The 18,492-nt window shown below is 48.4% G+C and overlaps 1 long non-coding RNA gene across 1 annotated transcript; it reads right to left on the minus strand.

The window, feature by feature from the left end:
- Positions 1-12,284: 12,284 nt before the first annotated feature.
- On the minus strand, positions 12,285-12,808 carry LOC102387439. Its single transcript, XR_001358102.1, has 3 exons — positions 12,687-12,808; positions 12,411-12,491; positions 12,285-12,333 (listed from the first exon to the last, which is right to left on the minus strand). It is a non-coding gene; the product is annotated as an uncharacterized LOC102387439 (long non-coding RNA).
- Positions 12,809-18,492: the final 5,684 nt, after the last annotated feature.

The raw sequence follows: 18,492 nt of genomic DNA on the forward strand, positions 1-18,492 counted from the left end.
AAAAAATGGCCAATTTTCATCACATGTACAAGTGCCCTGTGATGTTACATATGACTATCAACAAGCTTCCATTTGGAGTGGAGCTAAATTACTGAATGGATGACAAGCTTTTTAATCTCAACCGACTCTGAGCCAAAACCATGACCACCCTGACCTCAGTCATCGAGCTCCAGTACACTGATGATGCTGTTGTGCATGCTCACTAGGAAGCAGATCTTCAGGAAATCTTCATTGTCTTTACTGAGGCATACAAGAAAATGAGACTGATGTGTAACATTCATAATTCATATTTACAGTGAGATTTTGGAGAATGTTGAGTATTTTCTGTACTTGAGAAACCACCTTTTGCAGAAGGTTGACATTGATGAAAAAATCCAACATTGCCTCAGATGTGTCAGTGCAACCTTTGGACTCCTGAGGAAATGGGTGTTTGAAGGTCACAACTTCATATATATGAAACCAAGCTCAAGGTTTATCAAGCAGTTGTGTTCCCTACTTTACTGTACAGAGCTGACATGCGCAAAAAATATAGGAGACATCTCAAGTTGCTGGAGAAGTACAATCAATGCTGCCTGCAGAAGATCCTTTGAACCCAGCAGGAAGAGAAATGCATTAGCGTCTTTTTTGCAAGCAAACACCACAAGCAGCAAGGTGATGATCATTCAACATACTTTGCTGGGCTAGGCACATCATCTGGATGTCCAGCTCCAGATTCCCAAAGCAAGTTTTATTCTCTCAGCTCAGTTGAGGTGTATACTCAAGAGGAGGGCAGAGAAAGTGTTTCAAGGACATTCTCAAGGTCAATTAAAAAAAATGCAACATTGACATCCACCCAGGACCTCCCCAAATGGAGGAAGAGTCTGCTACAGGGATTTCAGTACTTTGAAACCTCATGACAAGAAGAGGAGACAGAAAACTGTGAGTGGCAGAAACAGTGTGTCACGGACCAAACCAAGAATCTGGAGCCACCCACCCCACTTGGAAACACGCGCAGCAGAATCTGTCCATCTTGGATCGGCCTCATCAGCCATCTTCGGGCCCACAGATAAGGCAGTCATGGAAGACAATCATCCTCAACTGCGGGGGATTGCTGATGTGATGATACTTGTTTTATATGGCAGGAGGGGTGTGCACACGGGTCTGTGCCAACTTTGGGCCCGGGGAGAAAACTCCAAAATTTCTTCTTGTCACTTCAGGCAGGAATCAAGCCAGTGCGCAGCATCCTTGAGCTCAGCAGCTGTCTGTGTACTCCCAGCAGCACGTGGTAAACTGCCCTCAGGGCACTACCTCATATAGAGTGAGGATTTTAATATGGTAGGAAGATAGCAGGGGGCAAGTCTGAGGGAGACAGGCAGATTGAGTCCTTAATGTGTGTAGAGCAATGGCAAAGGCTGGCAAACATTTCCATTTAAAATGAGAGGTACAAATGTGGCCTTATTGCCATAAGTTGGTACCACTGGCAATGAAGTTGCCAAGTGCATGTTGGGCCACCCAGGGTTAGCAAAATGTGACAGTGACTGTCACTCCTCACAGCCCTGGGTGGTAAATGACCTAACTAAAATCCAGTAGGCTAGGTGTTAAATCACAAAATCTGGCAAAGCTGGAACACAAGAGAAGCTGTGTGGGTTCAAGTGTGTGTGTGTGTGTGTGTGTGCGTGCGTGTGCTGCTCAGAACAGTGATGTTGAGCCCTGGATGCACAGTGGTGCTGTTTGATGACTCTGCCTAGAGAGCTATGCTTCAAATTATTTCCGTGCCAAATGTACTATTAGTATAAAAGGTCTGATATCAAATTAGAATCTGCAGCATGGTAAAACTAAACCCTGTTATCTGTAATTGAGTAGCAGGTAATGGATGCCAAAATCCATGTCAGATCTGCCCAAAAGGACTAGATAAGTAAAAATAATAATTTTCGATTCAATTCCACTGATGCACTTGTCTATTTCCAGCTGCAGTGTAAATTGGTTTTTGAACTAAGCCAAAGCAACGGCAGTTAACTTTAAATCTGCCATTGCTGAGACCATGCAGAAGCAGCTGAACACAAAATCAATGCTTGGTGTAGCTGTTGTTAAGTTTTTTTTATGGACTAATTTCTGCCTAATAATCCGTGCTGCAATAGGACTCTTGAGGCCTCCTGCTGCATGGATGTAACCTGTACCATGGTGGGGAGTAGCAGCAGGCAGCACCTCTGCAGTGTATCTTTACATTTCCTCCTGGATTGTTCATATCACTCAGGGTAAATGTCACTGCAACTAAGTGGGTGCATTTACAGAAATGCGCTTTACTGCGGAGTTGTCTAATTAGGTCCACAGTAAAGCGTCATTGTCTACATGTGCAGCAGCGCTATTTGCTGAAGAAAATGAATTAACTCTGCTATAGGATAGTACCATCCAGGATAAGTACTATCCTATGGTGGAGTTATTTAGTGCACCGCAACATGTGTGTAGATGGTGACCAGAGCCAGTTGGGGCATGAGGGTGCTACATTGCAGGGTGTGGAAGATGGGGGGTAATGGGGCTTAGCCCCCCAAAATGCAGGCAGCCTGGGCGTGGCCTCCGGGTAGCTGCAGCAGGGCAGGGGGGAGGGGCGCACACAGACACAGAGAACAGCCAGAGCCTGCAGGCAACCAGGAACTCAGCCTGGCCTGGCCCTGTGTGGAGCAGTGCCCAGCAGGTAAATGTGTGGATAGGAAGGGGCATGGGGGGCAGATCGAAGCCCCTGTGGGAGGGAGAAGCGAGGGTAAATAGGGCCCCAGGGTGGGTTGTGGGATGCTTGGAGCCTGGGCAGCTCGACTAGGGGGTTGTGTGTGGGGGGGAGGGGCACTGCCGCACACCCCACCAGGGCAGGCACATGGGATATGTGCCCCGCCAGATCTATGCGTGGGGTGGAGGAGGCTGCAGCTGAGGGCTGTGTTCCGCACCCCACTGCCAGTGCCCCAGGAGCGGCATGATGGCACATGCCTCCTGTGCGCTGGCTGCACTGCCTGGCCAGCGGTGGGAAGCATGTGGCATCATGCAGCTGCCAGGGCAACAGTAGTAGGGTATGGTGTGCAGTCTGCAGTGGCAGCTGCCTCCACCCCACACATAGATCCGGGTGGGCATGTATCCCTTGTGCCTGTCCTGGGGGTACGCGCGGCAGCGGGAGCCCCCCATACCCTTGGACAAGCTGCCCGGGCTACAAGAGTCCCACGACCTGCCCTGGACCTGGGGCCCCATACACTCTAGCCCCTGCCCCTGCCCCACTCCCTCCTTCACCATGGGGACCCCAATTTGCCCCCCTGTCCCTTCCCCAGGACAGCCCTCCCTGCTGGGGGGGGGGTGCATGCACAAGCGTGCACACGCTCAGCCCCTCCCCCCACCAATCATATTTTCTTCCTCTGCCTATGGTGGGGGCTGCTTGCTGGCTAGCCCTATACTGTAGCACCCTTGTACCCCAGTCAACCCCTCCACATCACACTGAGTTGGGGCAGAGCAGTTCCAGGTTGGCAGGCTGACCCCCAGGGGCCCTGCTAACTCAATGTGCCCTGGCCACACATGTAAATGCTGCACCCAGGAGCAAGACACTCTGGTATGAACTGCGCCAGAGTTTATTTAGGTGCATTAAAAGCACACGTAGGTATGCCCAGTGGTAACTAAGAGCTTGACAACCAGGCACATGTGAAAGCAATTCCAGGACCAGATTCTGATGGGAGATTTTCACAGTATAAAAATGCAATGTGAGAATGGATACAAATGCTGATGAATCCCAGCCACTGTTGTACAGTGACTTCAGAAACAGGGTATAGGATATGGGTGTAACTAGGCAAAAGCTGGACCATACTAAGTGTCCCAGAGGGACAGTCACTGGGGGGACAGGAAACCCTCCCCGTGGTGGGACTGGGGACGGGGGTGACCTGCCCCTACAAGAAAAGCCCTGAAACCAGGGCTTATTTACTGATTTCAGGCTGCCGAGTGCAGGACGAGTTGCACCGGGAAGAAACGCCCGTGCGGTTCGTAAGCCATGCTTATTTCTGGTTGGAGCTAGCACGGGCAGATTGCATCGTTGCAAAACACCATCCAGCCAGGATAAAAGCCAGCACCGAGAGACAGCCAATGGGGAAGGTGCTCTCCACACCGAGCGCAGGCAGCACCGGCATATAACGGTGGATCCAGTGCCGAGGGGAGCAAAAGAGGTCCTTGGCAGGAGAGGGGACCCAGAGTGGCGGCAGGGGAACAACGCAAGCCTCAGGCACTGGGACTGTGAGGCAGGAAGGGCTGCTAGCCTACCCCCCCGCCTCTTTTTTCCTTTGAAGTGCCTGTATTCCTTTTTTTTTGGTTCCTTTCTTATCCTTTTTTCCCCCTTTTTTTGGCCAGGGGCACAGGCAATGCTTCAAAGATGGGAGCAGCCTCAGAACCATGGCAAGTGGATAGCTGGCCATTGAAGAAACACTGGGAGGTCTAGGTACCCAGCCGCCCCTGGAGTCCAGCAATGGGGAAGAGCCAATCGTAGTTCAGGTGGCATGAAGAGCAGGGATCGATGAGATCAGAGGGCAAGCCGCACAAAGACCAAGTGGCTCGTCCTGGAGGCTGGCGTATGGAAGGTGTGCAGGGGAGGTGGAACCCCATGGATACCCATCAAGAGGCGTGACCAACCTAGAAGAGTCCTCAACAGGGGAACCCACCACTGAGGGCTCAGTCAAAGTTGTGGCAGGTGAGTTTTTGGGCTTTCCTCAGGGTGATCTAGAACCTGTCTAGAGGTCACAGGAGCCCACGCAGTGCCCAACACCAGGTGCACGTGCCGAGGCAGCATGTGGACAGATATTTGAAACCAGGTGGGCACAAAGTAGTGCTTTGGTTGGGAATTGGCAAAGAGACCTGGCAGACGTAGAGTTCATCAACATGCATCTGGCGGCCATGGCCTCTCTGGATGTGGTAAGCCAAAACTTACAAACTTTTACACAGATCCTGGATGCCCAACAACAGATGATGTATTGACAGCAGGACTGGCTGTGCCACAATCTGGTTGCATTCAAGATGCTGAAAATGACCCAGGACGATGATCCAGAGGCATACATCGAGGCCTTTGAACATCACGCAATAATGACTGGGTTGGACAAAGGGTATTGGGCCAGCCAGCTGGGCGCACTCATCATGGGCAAAGCCCAGGAGGCCTATCGGGCCCTGCCCAGGGATGAAGCCCATGACTAGGGGTGGGTGAAAGCAACTATTTTATATAGGCTCGAGATTAACCCGGAGCACTATCAAAAGCTGTTCCAGGCTAAAAAAGGGCCAGATGAGAGACGGCCTAGGATCCTGCTACAGGTGCTTCAGAATCTCTTGAATAAGTGGGTGAGCCCTGCAGTGTATGATTGGGATGCTCTGGTAGACCACATACTACTAGAGCAATTCCAGAATGACCTAGAAGAGTGGACTCAGCACTGGGTCTGCCAGCATTCTCTGTGCACTTGCAAAGAGCCCTTGAAGCTGGTGGAGGCCTTTGCAGCATGAGAGGCAGGGTATAGTTGGGAGAAGCTGACCCCTAGCCCAATGACCCCACTGCCTAGGAAGCCAGATAGGAGACGGCATCTCAACAGAGGTGGTTTGAAGGATATGGTCTGCTTCCAGTGTGGAAGGACCGGACATGTTTTGCGAGAATATCCGAGTGGCCCCCTGAGTGATGGCGCCCGGATAATCCTTCAAGGATGCAAGCTGACCGAAAGGAGCCAGAAGCAAGTGAACCAATGGATTGCAGCTATTCATCAGGAGGAGACAGCACCGTCTGGGGACATCCAGTTGTAAAGGCCTGGGTAGAAAACCGTCCCATCCAGGTCACGTTGGATTCCAAATGCACACAGTCACTCATGAGGGCTGACCTTATTACACCCCAGAGGGATTGTAAAGTAGGCCCGGTGAAGATGGCCTGCCTCCATGGGGAGACGAAGCAGATCGACTGCCAGTGGATCTGGCTCCAGGTGATGAAGCATCAGGGAGAGCTACTGATGGGAGTGATACCCCGAATGGTGTGTGATATGCTACTTGGATGGGACTGGGCACTGATCTATGACACCCTGGAGTGGGACCAGGATGCTGAAGTAGGGTGAAGGAGGATCAGAGATCATGAGGGGTGATTCGGCAAGCTTGATGAAGATGAGGGATTGGCGGACGAGATGGATGAAGTTGACCTGCACAATGTAGCTAGTAGCCCACAGTTCCGAGAAGCTCAAGAGGAAGACCAGGAGCTTCAAGCACTCAAAGTGCAAGCCTTCGATGCCAGGAACACCCAGATGCTGATGCTGGTTGGAATCCCATGATATGAGGTGGGGAATCAGTTCTTGTACTGGGTATAGAGGGGAAAGACGGGGGAGTGTGAGGGAACACAGTTGGTGGTCCCCACCCATTTCCATCAAGTAATATGGAGACTAGCTCACACAAACCCTACAGGGGGACATTTCAGCTGAGACAAAACCACCACTAGAGTAATCAGGTGGTTCTTCTGGCTGGGGTTGGGGGAAGAGATTGCTCACCATTGTGTGGTATGTCCCGAATGCCAGAAGACGAGGGAGGACTGCCCGGCGCGGGCTCTGCTTCAACCACTACCCATCATTGATGCCCTGTTCTCAAGGATAGCGATGGACGTGGTTGGGCTCCTACCTCAGAGCAGCACTGGACACCAGTATATACTGGTGTTGGTGGATTATGCCACATGATACCTTGAGGCAATACCGCTGCGGGTGGTGACGGTACCATGGATAGCAGAAGAGCTTATCAAATGGATAGCGAGGATGGGAATACCAAAAGAGATCCTTACTGATCAAGGGCTGAACTTTGTCAGGAGTGTTATGGGTCGTGTGCCACACGCTCCGCATAAAACATCTGTGCACCTCTGTGTATCACCCACAAACCATGGCCTCATGGAGTGCCTCAATGGAACGCTAAAACAAATGCTTTGGCGATGCATACAAGGCGGCCCACGGAAGTGGAATCTGCTCCTTCCTCTAGTATTGTTTGCGATTTGGGACACCCCACAGAAGTCAATGAAGTATTCACCATTCAAGTTCACACTAGGACATTGCCCTAGTGGCCTACTGCAGGCACTACGAGAAGACTGGGAACAGGATGCAAGAGACACGAGAAACCCAGTCACTTACCAACAAGAGTTTCAACAGCAGATCCAGGTGGCCCAGAACCTTGCCAAAGATAATATGTGTGAAGCACAACACCACCAGAAAGAAACATATGATGCCTGTGCCAGGGAGAGGGAGTTCAAACCTGGATACAGGTTGTTAGTGCTCCTGCCCATGTCTACAAGCAAACTACTGACCCAGGGGCAGGGTCCGTTCGAAATAATTCACCGAGTGGGACCAGTGGATTACGAGGTCCTCCAGCCAGGCCACCAGCAGGAGAAACAGATATGTCATGTAAACCTCCTATGGGAATGGCATGAGCCCAAGGGATGGGCTGCATTTACAGAAGCTGATACAGAGGACCTTGTACCCCAGGGAGTGACTCGGGAGGAAACAAAGACTAGAACGGAGGAACAAGTCCAGATAGGAGAGGAGGTGTCAGTATTCCAGAAGCATGAAATGCAGGCACTGATGCAGGAATTTAAGGATGTATTCCACGAGGAGCCTGGATGGGTCCAGGATACCTATCATTCAATAAAAACACCTCTATCAGAACACTAGTATACAAAGTAGAGACTATCCGAAACTTTGCAACACCTTGGAATGGTAAACAACTTCCATCTTTTTGGGGGTTGGACAACTATTACTGGCAGTTTGTTTCCTGTTTTTCCGAACTAGTGGCACCCCTCATGGAAGCCTTGAAAGGTCGACGAACAGGGACTGTAAAATGGATCACAGAAATGACGTGTAATTTTGAACTTCTGAAGCAGGCCTTATGTGAGGATGTCGTAATACATGCACCTGACTTTTGTAAACCTTTTATTTTACAGACGGATGCCTCAGAAACTGCCACTGGAGCAGTCCTAACTCAAGAGTATGATGGGCTGGACAGGCCCATCGCCTATGCAAGCTGGAAATTACTACCCATGGAGACATGGTATGCTACAACAGAAAGGGAATGTTTAGCAATCCGCTGGGCAACAGAGCATTTTAGGTACTACCTGATGGGGAGGGAGTTTAAACTCATGACATATCATGCACCTCTAAAATGGTTAAGCACAGCCAAAACCGATAATGCTCGGATCACCAGGTGGGTCCTTGCCGTACAGCCATTCAGATTTTACATACTGCAATGACCAGGGAAAAATAATATTGTAGTGTTTTTTTAATCCAGATGCAGAGACAAGACCAGACCCAATGACACAGGATGCCAAACTATAAAGGCACACAAAATAAAAGGTAGGAATCCAGAACAGCAGAGTGAGATGCCCCGAGGCATCTTAAAGCAGGGGTTAGGTCCCAGGGGGACAGGAAACCCTCCCCATGGTGGGACTGGGGACGGGGGTGACCGACCCCTACAAGAAAAGCCCTGAAACCAGGGCTTACTTACTAATTTCAGGCTGTTGAGCACGGGACGCGCTGCGCCAGGAAGAAACACCTGCACGGTTCGTAAGCCATGCTTATTTCCAGTTGGAGCCAGCACGGGCGGATTGTGTCATCGTAGAACGCAACCTGGCCGGGATAAAAGCCGGCACTGAGAGAGACGCAGGGAGAGCGGAGGAGACAGCCAATGGGGAAGGTGCTCTCCATGCTGAGCACAGGCAGCGCTGGCGTACAATGGTGGATCCAGCTCTAGGGGGAGCAAGAGAGGTCTTCGACGGGGGAGAGGAACTGGAGCGGTGTTGGATACCCCAAGCCTCAGGCACTGGGGCTGTGAGGGAGGAAGGGCTGCTAGCCTAGCCCCCCCAGCCTCTTTTTATTTTTAAGTGCCTGTATTCCTTTTTTTTGGGTCCTTTCTTATCCTTTTTTTTTTCTTTTTTTTGGCCGGGGGCATGATCAATGCTCTGAAATGGGAGCAGCCTTGGAACCATGGCAAGTAACCGGCTGGCCATTGAAGAAACACCAGGAGGTATAGATACCCAGCTGCCCCTGGAGTCCAGTGATGGGGAAGAGCCAATCATAGTCCAGGTGGCATGAAGAGCAGGGATTGATGAGACCAGAGGACAAGCCGCACAAAGACCAAGTGGCTTGTCCTGGAGGCTGGCATATGGAAGGGGTGTAGGGGATGCGGAGACTGATGGATACCCATCAGGAGGTGTGATCAACCTGGGAGAGTCCTCAACATGGGAACCCACCACTGTGGGTTCAATTAAAGTCATGGCAGGAGAGTTTTTGGGCTTTCCCCAGGGTGATCGAAGACCCCTTCAGAGGTCACAGGAGCCCATACAGCGCCCAACACCAGGCGCATGTGCCAAGGCGGCACGCAAATGGATATTCGAGACCAGGCGGGCACACTAAGGAATCCCACGCACCTTATGGATTGCTCTTCTCTTGACATGTATTTAGCTTTAAGATGGAAAGTGCCCAGGCAGGGTTTTGCCCTGGTGTAGTTCTTACACTGGTTTTGGTACCATTTGTAATGCCTCCACGGATTCATCATTACTTGTAGTAGTCAGGCCCCAGTGCACAGTGTTGGACAAACATGGAACAGTCTGATGGGCACTGTCCCAAGTGGTTACAGTGTAATGGGCACAGGGTATTCAAGCTGATGTCAATGGGCTTGAGCAAGGGTGGCCAACCTGAGGCATGTGTAGCCTCTGCATGTGGCATAGAGCTGATTGGAGAGTACATATGCAGCATGGTGGAAGATAAAGCAGAAGGCATAGCAGCAGATCAGGCAGGGGAAAGGGATTGGAGTGGCACTTGTGGAGGATGTGGGGCTAATCTGTGGCACGTCTACCAAAAAGGTCAGCCCCCATTGGGCTAGAGAGTGAGGAATTAGATCCTGAGCCTGTGACTTAGTAACATCATGGATACACCTGTACATACAGCTGGATTTCTAGTTCTCAAACTGTGCTGGGGCTCTTGGTAGAACACAAAGCACACCCTGCAGTAGTCAGACAACATGGTAACTGCAGATAACACTCCCTTATTCTGCAGGGCCTGACAGACCGATGTGGAAAGTTCATATGTATACTGTACATGTGAATGAGTTTGACGAAGTGCATGGTGCCAGGATTCTGAGGATATCAGACATTTACTTGCTTGGACAAGCTAGAAGCTTACTTTTTTCAAATGACAAAGTCAGCAGTGGGTTTGATGATCCCATTGCTATTTTGGGAGATTCTCTTCCCCCTGCATCCCAATCTTGTTCTGCTATGAATTATGAAGCTGTATCATAACAACACGGGGGTCTCACAAAACATTGAAATTCCCTCTGCTGCAGTGCCTTTGAGCTCAGATTAAACAGGTGGTTGGCTAGGTCCCCAGACTGGGAAGTGCTTGCAATGAGATGCATCATGCTATTTGAAATGTCAGCTGTGGCCTTCCCCTTGCCTCCACCATCGCTGCCATGGTGGAAAGACACACACTGCAACTTCTATCATTTTTAGTAGGTCATTCATTTCTAAGGTGGGTTGTCAAAGGACTACCCGGTAGAAACTCATCACATAATAACAGACTATTTATTTTTAAGAGTTTCCGAATTCCAGTGGTCAGCAATTTGCCTGAGAGTCCTAGAATGGGATGGAGTTTGAAGACACTCTGTTTTGCTAATTATGGTTTTATCTCAGTATTTCAGCCCGGACAATTCATCAAGAACATAAACATTTTGGAGGTTTCCAAGTGGAAAAAAAAAAGTGGCATACCAGGCCTGGAGGGGCCTGTCCACAAAGCATGCACAAGAGCTTGCTGGAAGCCTGGGGTGTATACAATGTGTATGAATGAAGAGTCTTGTCACTTACCAAGTTGTTTCCAAGCTGGACAAGGCTTGTCCAGCCAACTAGCTTGACTGACTGGCTCATATTTCTGCTCCATGACAAATTTACAAGCATCACTTCCTACCATGTGATCAGGAAGAATGTTGATAATCAGAGACAACCCTAGGGGTGTGTGGGGCCCGGGGCATATCAGGCTGTACAGGGCCTGTGTGGGACGTGGTAAGTGGCTGGAGCACAGCGGGGCAGTGAGCAGCCAGACCATGGTGGCCAGCGGGGCCTGTATAGCACTGTCCGCAGGGCCCCCCAAAGCATGGGGCCCAGGGCGGTTGCCCTGATTCGCTCCCCCAAGGGATGGCTCTGTTGATAATATACTTAAGTAACCAGTGCATAAATGATGACCATGGACTGGGCCCTCTCATCCATCACAGGGCTCGAACTCAAGAGGCGAGGGGAGGGAGCAGAGAACTGTCTGGATATTGCAGCCAATTTCTCTCTAAAGAAGCAGAAAGGGTTGTAGTCTGTTTTTACTTCAGTTCCCTGTACCAGGGATGACAATACAGCCTTATTCCAGGTCTCTCTTAGATCAACCACTCTGCGATAAACCAGTTGAAAACACCTATGCTTCAGAGAGGGGCCCAGCGGGCAGCGCATGGGTGAAACGAAACCTCCGTCTGAGCTCCCCCACAGCTCAGAGTTATTTGCACCAGAGCTTTCAGGGCTAGAGCCACCTCTGCTTCATTCCTGTCTGTGCCGTTGCTCCGCTTATTAAACTTGCTTACAAGAAATCACTCAAACTTCAAGGGAATACAACACCATTTTCTCCCTGCAAAGAATAAAAGCATTTTTTACTCCCTTGATGTTCCAGTCTTCTTTTGAAAGCTGTGATAAGTAGAGTGCTGCAGAGATACAGCCAGATTAATATACAGATTTACACGCTGGTCTTGTGTTGAGACAGGAGATTATTTTCTCCCCCGATTAGAATTATCTCACTTGCACAGGCTTATTCTCTGATCTCACCACTGAGTGGGGATGTTGTCACAGCAACCACGTAGCTTGTGCTTCTCAAGGAACAGGTTGGCACTGCAAGAGACTGGGAAAAAATTGGGTGTGCGCCACCTATTTTGATCTTTCCTGATGCTGAAACAGGTTTGAAAGTGTTAGTGGATTTTTTTAAAGTCTGCTCCCCCCTCCTCCTTTTGGCATGTTACTTACCTTAGAAATACCAGGTTTCCTTTAGCTTTTCTAGGCAAAATGTATTTCTTGAAGCAAATTTACTGTGACCTCCCATATCTTTCTTGGAAGATAGCAGGTGAATGCAATTAATTTTTAATGAAGATTTCTTTCTCCAAAAATGTATTCATTTGGTATTGAAGGTAAAACAGTAACTAAGTTAACCAATGAACCATTTTAGATGATTGAATGTTTTGCACCTCCTATACCTGCTCAGCCTCCAGCTTCTGGACACTCAGGATGTTATAATTACACAGGTTTTCCAGTTACCACAGTCTTCCACACTAGAAAAAATTAAGTATCAAAAACTGTAGCCCTTTACCCTTCTAGAAATGAAAAAAATTAAACAAAAAATCCTAACCTTTCAAGCCTCTTCTGTTTCAGTTGGACCTAGAAAAGCACAGCCATTTTCTCCTTTGCTGACGTAGCAGACCAAAATAACCTGAAACAAAAAACCTATGTAATTGGTGCCAGTTAAACGTTATTCTTCCCAGCTGCTGCTGGGGAAGGAGCCTGGGGCCTATATAAACCAGACCAATGAGAAAGACAAAATGCTGATTTGAGAGGTGGGAGAACTTGGTTCAAATGTTTGCACTAGAGTAAATAGAGAGAGTGGATCTGAGTTTAAGTATTTTACCTGCTATACAGGTGGTTGGCTCTCCTTCAGTCTCTCTTCTTCCTTGCTTTTTAATCATCATTGAGATGCAAAGCAGAAAGATGAGAGGGACTGTTTAGCACACTTAGCTGAGAGGTGGGACACTGAGGATCTGGTCCTTGCTACAGTGCATTTTAATGTTATGCAATATAGAGTTAAAAGTGAGGAAATCTCCATCCACCTGAATGTCTCTATTGGTTAGAGCACACTTCTGGTAGGCAGGTCTTCTGAGTCAGAGGAGGAAAGTGAACCAGGAACTTGCACTTCCTGGGTCTGTACTTCAGTCCTTGAGATTGATATACCACATGACACTGATTCTGTGTCCGCTATATGATAAACTACGCTTTCCTGCTCTTGAAATACCTTGCTCATGAAGGACCCTGATCACTACCTCAGAGGCCCTGCACAGCAAAGGGTGAAATAAGAAGATCCTTTCTTCCCTCAGCAAAGAATTACAGTTTACTATTGCCATTTTATAGGTACCAAAATATGGAGTTAGGTGCTTAGCTCTAGACATCCAAGCTGGAAAATGTTTGCTTATTTATTTCTTGTGATTTATATCGGCATCTAGAAAGGCACCCATAGGCTCATCTTGGAGCCCTTGACATTATTTAAAACAATGATCTAACAAAGCTGGCAGCAAATCCCCTGCAAAAGTCAACTCCCTACACCCTGATAGGTGGGACTTTTCCCACCCTAAAAACTCTGTCTCCTATTTCTGTGGTGATCCAAGAGACTGTGGCAATGGGCTGCAGGTAGCTTGTGGGTTGCTGTGGGTCTTATGCATCTTTACAGTGTATTCAGTTAAAAAATTTGATCTGACTGGTATGTCTGCTGGTGTGTGAGAAACTTTGAGGGTTGAGGATGGTCCTTTGGCCTGAAGTTTGAGAAATGTTGCCCTAGAAGTGATAACAATCTTGACTAGCAAACAAGTTGAGTAGGATGCTCAGGTCATTAACTCAACCTGCTGAAACTAAGCAGAAAGTATCTCCTTGTATCTATTCTTGGAAATGTGCTGGAGTTTAGGCTGGGTTTAGTTCAAGCCTTTTTCCTAGGTAAGACAACCCCCCTCCCCCCGCTTTCCAAATCCTCCATCTAGAGAGTGCATTGCTTACCTGTCCTTATGAAGGGCTCTGCAATAAAAAGAGGACTAGTGCTAATTCTTTTTATTAATGGGATTTATTTGTATGTTAGGGCCTGAACCAACTGCCCCTCACTCCTCAAGAATGGAAGTGAAACTGTGAAGTCTTCCTGAAGATATGTTCCATTCTCAGTTTCTCATTTCATTTCAAATGGCAGCATCTTTCTTCCTGGAATTTTCTTTACAGTATTGGGAGTTGCTGCAAAGGGTATAAGGATCATTCTGGAGAACCTTGAAAGAATTGTTTGAGCTCTGTGAAATTATTAGAAATAAAAAAACAGGTGGGTGAACCTTAGAATCCAGCACATTTCTCTAGTAATTACTCATCCAAGAAGCTCACAGTACTTTGCCAATGTTCATTGTACCTCACAACAGGGAGGTAAGGAAGTATTGCTATTCCTGTCATACAAGTGGAAAAATGGGGGCTTAGGCCTTGTTGGTTAAATGCATCATCTTGGAGAATGTGCTAATGTGATGTTGAAAGCACCAGGACATTCTAACATGTGATATTAAACACCTGCTGGCTAACACATCTCTTTTTCCAGGTGAAGACAAGGTTTTATTTTGTGGTCTAATATAGTCATTATATCATAGTTAACTACACAGCTACCAGGTGGTTACATACAGCCTGTCCCATTTGCAGTAGGTGGTAAATTTCATGCTAGTGAAATATTTACTAATGTGTGGAGATGGACTCAAGCAGATTAAAGGATTTGCTGAAGGTCATTACTGTAGATAGGTCAGCAGTGGCTTAAAAACTGTGCTCAGATCAGATCTAGATGACACTGTAGTTTAAATAAGCTGCCAGCATCAGCTGATATTTTTATAGACTCACTAAGAAGTGACAGGGGAACTGGCTGAACTGAGCAAACAGTCTTACTATGGAGTGAAACTAATTTGCTTCCATACTAAGCATGCTAAGGCACTAAACCTTAATACCGGTGCTTGTGACACCTTGCATTCACACAAGTGGTTGCAGCGATACTCAGGCACCACCAGTCCTGTTGCAATTATCTTTCCTCTGGGTAGGGGTATTGCTGTGTTCTGCCTTGAGGCATTCGACTCCCTTGCAGTGCCAGTGGTGTTAACAGGAATCTCAGCTCTCAGAACAGCCCCCAAGTCCCCCAGAAATTACCTTTGTGGCCAAGACTGTAATCCAGGGGAGGTGTAGTTCTCTTGTTAAGTACTGGCACCTACTTGTGGATTTCATCCATGTACAACTACTCCAGATGGTATGTCTGTTGCATGTTGCATGTACAATTGTAGCTCCAGGCTTATTTGAGAACTTCCTTAATAATTTGAAGGGTGGAATTGAGTGCTCTTTTAGTAAATTGGCAGGTGACACTAGGCTGGATGAGTAGCAAAAACTTCAGAGGACTGGGTAGAATTCAAAATGATCTTGATACGTTTGAAAATGGTCTGAAATAGATGATGCACAAAGCATGCCCCTATGAAGGAATAATTAGGTGTACAAATACAAACTGGGGAGCTACTAGCTAGGTTGCAAAACTGAAGAAAAGGACTTGGTGGTTATAGTGGATCACAAGCTAAATATGAGTCAACAGTGTAATATGGCTGGAAAAACAACCAAACTAGTAGCATACTAGGATATGATCCTTCCTCTCTATTTAAAACTGATGAAGCATCACTTGGAGAACAGTGACAAGTTTAGGGTATCTCATTTCAAGAACAAATTGGGAAGAGTCCAGGAGAGAGCAATGAAAGTGATTAGAGGTCTACAAAACATGACATTTGAGGAAAGCTTGGAAGAACTGAGGTTACTTAATTTAGTGAAGAGAGGGCTGAGGGGGATTTGAAACAGCTTTCATATGCAAAGAGGGTTATCATGAAAAGGATGGGACAGGACAAGTAGTAGTGCACTGAAATCATAACAAGAGAGATTTAGCCTGGATATTAAGAAGAACTTGCTAAGTATAAGGGTGGTTAAGACCTAGAACAGACATGGCAGCAATAGCTGGGGTCTTTCAATCCTCTGGGCAGGTACAACTGACCAGTCTGACTGCCCCTCCTCTCTGGTGTTAGTACACTTCCCCTTCTGTTTCCACCCCTTCAAGAAGGTTTTTCCAAGGGTGCAAAACTTTCTAGTTATGCCTGTGCTCTATCCTATAGAGGAAGAAAGAAGGCAGGAAATGAAGAAATTCTTGGTATCTAGTCCTGAACTACTAGGCCATGTCCAGATGAGCACAGACGTTTGGTTCCCTAGGGACAAGTAGCAGTGGCACCTTTGTGCCGCTGCTACTTATCCCTGGGGAATGCCTGTGCCGCGCACACTCTGATGCACGGCAGGTTACCCTGGGTGGAGTAGGGGAAGCTGGGGCCAGCAACTCTGCTGGCTATGGCAGGCTTGCCTGGGGTCCAGAGGGACAGGGAAGCTGCAGCCGCAGTGCTCCTGCAGCTGGGAGCCTTTGATATTTCCTGAGTGTGGCTTTGGCTGGCCAGGCTCTGGTTTTGGGCAGTGCACACTGCTGTCACATTCACTGCCCCACTTTTTTTCTGCGTGGGTTTTTTGGACCCCAGGATCTGTAAACTGCCTCCCCCTCCCCGGCACCATATAACACATGGCTCTGCTCATCTGGACAAGGCCCTGTAGAAGAAGCAGCAGATTGTTGATGTAGCAGGCTTACATTTTTGGGGCTTGGGTTGAGTCCCAGGCTCAAGGGTCTGCTGTTTGATTGGTGGAGTCCACCCACCAATCCAGAGGCAGCACAAGGGAAGTAATGCCCCACCCTTTTCTGAAGGGAGGGGCAAGGAGCAGCTGGCCCTGAATCAGAACTGCGCCAGCCAGGTCTGGAGAACTTGGGGGGTGGAGCCCCTGAAGAGTATAAAAGGGGAGCATGCTTGACATCCTGGGGAGAAATGACAAGGGACAGCGAGGCGAGAGAAGCTCCAGAGACGGCCGTACTTGGGATCCCACTTGAGCTTCAGCAGTGCATGGATCAGGCTCTAGGAGCTGCTCAAAATGAGCCGGCGAACCCGGCAAGTGGCTGGGCAGTTGATGTGTGGGTCGGCACATGGAAAATCAGCCCTGGGAATAGCTTGCGGCTGCTCAAGTTAGCCCCAGCCCTAGGCTGAGTGACCGGAGCCCTGCAATGCGGCTCCGCCTTTAACTAAAAGAGCCCAAGTGCCCAGAGCAGGGCCCGGAAAAGGGAGGACTCCTGGTGTGAGACTGGGGAGCCAGAGCCTGTAAGGGTTTGGCTCCCACGAGAGAGAGAGAGAGAGCGAGAGCGAGAGAGCGAGAGCGAGAGCGCCCTGGGCTGCTCAGTGCAGGCACCAGGCCATGGAGGAGAGCTGAAGGTACCGCTGGAGAGAGGCTCTCGCGGGATCAGCCTCCAGGGGACGAGCCCTGGCTGTTTCAGAGAGGAAGCGTGAGTTGCTGGGGAAGTGGGCCATACAGGGGAGGCAGGCACAGGACAGGAGGGGCTGGCCCCTCCACCCTGGCTTTTTGGCCTGTCCACATCCCAGGGCCCTAAAGCGGAGGGGCTCCAAGGAAACCCCTCGGGTAGGTACCGAGTACACTCCCTATTTTGGGTGATTGTTGTTGTGTCAAGGTCTATATAGCTGTGGGTATTCTTTAAGGAAGTTTATATGGTTTATATGTGCTTAATGTGTTAATATGTATATTTGTATTGTTACTTGGTAGGTCTAGGAAATATTATTAACTTATTGGGGTTATATAATTTGATTCCCCATATGTGTTTATCATGTTGTATCCTTAGATATCTTGGTCAATGTATTAATTATTATATATGTTGTAAGTTATGTGGTTTATGTGAATTGTGGGATATTATATGTAGTGTCATATGCTAAGCTTTATTGTAAAGATTTAATGTTTTATCTTAAGTATTTATTATAGTAATAAATTGTATATACTTAAGCACTCGGTCTTGGCCTGGCTCTGTAGAGAGGAGAGGGAACTGCTCTAGTAGCTGGTCCCTCCATCAGCACCCTGCTTGACCCCCACCACTGTCATTGGAGGACAGGGCACATCCCCCTGAGTGTACCCAGGCTACGTTGGTTTTACCTCTTACATCCTGCACTAAGACAAAGATCCCATTTGCCTGTCTAGGCACCTCCTAAGGCTACAGTCCTGGGTTTGGCAAGAATGTTTGCAAGGGGCTAAAAAGTCCTCATGTTCAACCTGGCACAGGTCTGTGGGAACAGCATTAGTGATGCAAAATGAATACAGGGATCTGTAGCAGGGACAATGGTGAATCATTAGCAGCACAATCCAAAGAACAAAGGCTGTGAAACAAAGCTCTAGAGACTTGTTACATCAGAGCAGCTCATTTAGTCTCTACAGCTAAGATATCATTGGCACATGCTCCTAACTTCCTGGGGAAACAGGGCTTGGAGGGAGGCCTTAACCTTTTCATACCCTGTGGAACAGACTTTCTGCTTATTCAATGCGAGTGTAAAGGCATGGCCTGTGAGGGTCAACCCTGTGTAAAGTGACAAGGCAGCCTGGATGGCATTCCTAATGTCCGCAGCTGGTATGGGACACCTAGGGTGTTTATAGACGTATTCTGGGAGGTGGTGGTGGTGGGGTATCAACAGTTACAACCCGTCTCGCTTGTTAGAAGAAATGCCCAGAATCTTGGGGCTGGAAGAGGGAAACAAGTACTCTTT

This window comes from Alligator sinensis, unplaced genomic scaffold, assembly GCF_000455745.1.
Source record: "Alligator sinensis unplaced genomic scaffold, ASM45574v1 scaffold511_1, whole genome shotgun sequence".
In the NCBI taxonomy this organism is placed as follows: domain Eukaryota; kingdom Metazoa; phylum Chordata; order Crocodylia; family Alligatoridae; genus Alligator; species Alligator sinensis.